The sequence below is a fragment of the Podarcis pityusensis genome (assembly GCF_964106645.2).
Source record: "Podarcis pityusensis genome assembly, chromosome: 17".
Classification (NCBI taxonomy): Eukaryota; Metazoa; Chordata; class Lepidosauria; order Squamata; family Lacertidae; genus Podarcis; species Podarcis pityusensis.
The window spans coordinates 18,832,084-18,833,619 of NC_138042.1; positions in this window are offsets into that span (position 1 = coordinate 18,832,084).

Sequence of the window (1,536 nt, forward strand, 5' to 3'; positions counted from 1 at the left end):
AAGCAGGCATTGCACGACTGTAATTCTGAACACACATTCTTGGAAGTTTGACACATCAGTGGGGGAGCATCTCCCAAGAATGAAAACACGCTTAGGAGGTTGTAAAGTGTTCAAATGGCCAAAGGGTTCAAATAGACCGTTGTTAAAAACAAACAATTTTTGTTCAGTTTAGAGATTCAGCATGTGCAAGAGCACGTGTTGTTGCTGTATCTTTGGTTTTGCATCTTAGGATTTATATGGAAATTGTTTCCATTTGGTTGTGTACTTTTTGATGTGCTTTTATCATTTGACTTTTGTGTTTCTAATTGTGTAAGCCATCTGTTGTACACCAACTTGAGCATGTCCCCAACTATGGCAAGGCTGCATACAAATAAAATGTGGATGATTCTGGATTCCAGCACTATCCAATTTAGCACTGTTCACAGTGGATTCTCAAAGGCATTGCTTTACATCAAATGAAGTCTCTTCTTAACTAGATAATGTCCCATTTTTCTGGTCCGCTGAATCCTTCCCAGCATCTGGGTCTTTTCCAGGGAGTCTCCTCATGAGGTGGCCAAAGTCTTGGAGCCTCAGCTTCAGGATCTGACCCTCTAGTGAGCACTCGGGGCTGATTTCCCTTTGTCTCTGCTTTTTAAGATGCTGTCTAGGTTGGTCTTTGCTTTTCTCCCAAGAAGCAGGCCTCTTTTAATTTTGGGACTGCTGTCACCACCTGCCGTGATCATGGAACCCAAAGATGTCCCCAGTTTTTTCGTAAATTGCTTGCAGCAGATCTTGTGGTCCTCACCAGACCCCAAATGTCAAAGGTGGTTCTGTTAGACTACGAACCACCTGAAAGGGTTTCCTGGGGCTGTTTTCCAAAATATGATCACTGCTCTTTCTGCCGTGTTGCCAAGGCTTTTCTAGAACGGAACTTCCTCAAGGACTGAGGTGGTGTCCCTAGTTATGGGGCATGTTGGAATTGAAAAGTGAGCACAGATCAAACCCAGGCTGAGGGGACGTTCTCATCTCCAGTCCACACGAAGAGAGACTCAAAATTTACTATCCATGTACTCATTGGATATGTACCTGAACCACTGTAATTGATGCAACTCCCGCCCCCCCCCCCCCCGGTTTTCCTTCCAGGCACATCTTGCAAAAATACCTTGCAAAACAATTTAAGAATAGTTGGGGATTTACAGAAATATCTTTCTATTTTACTTAATATATGTGGGGTTTTGTGTCAGCGTTGCTTGTGCAAGTTCTCTGCTATTAGCAAGCAGGCTTTATACAGTTTCCTCCAGCAGCTGGTGTTCACCTAAGCTGGGGCAGCGGGTATTCCCACTATTCTCTGCCTGCCCCCAAGCTCCTGCTCTCCTTGCACTACCTTTATTGCTTGCCATTAATCCACCCTCTCTTGGGTCTTATCCATACTTGATCCTGGCCTCCTTTATCCAGCCACCCATGCTTTCCTGTGGCTGGGCGCTTTGCCCACAAAACCCATTCCTGCAAAGCTGGCAGCTATTATAGGAACAATTACAAATGTACAACGGATAGCAA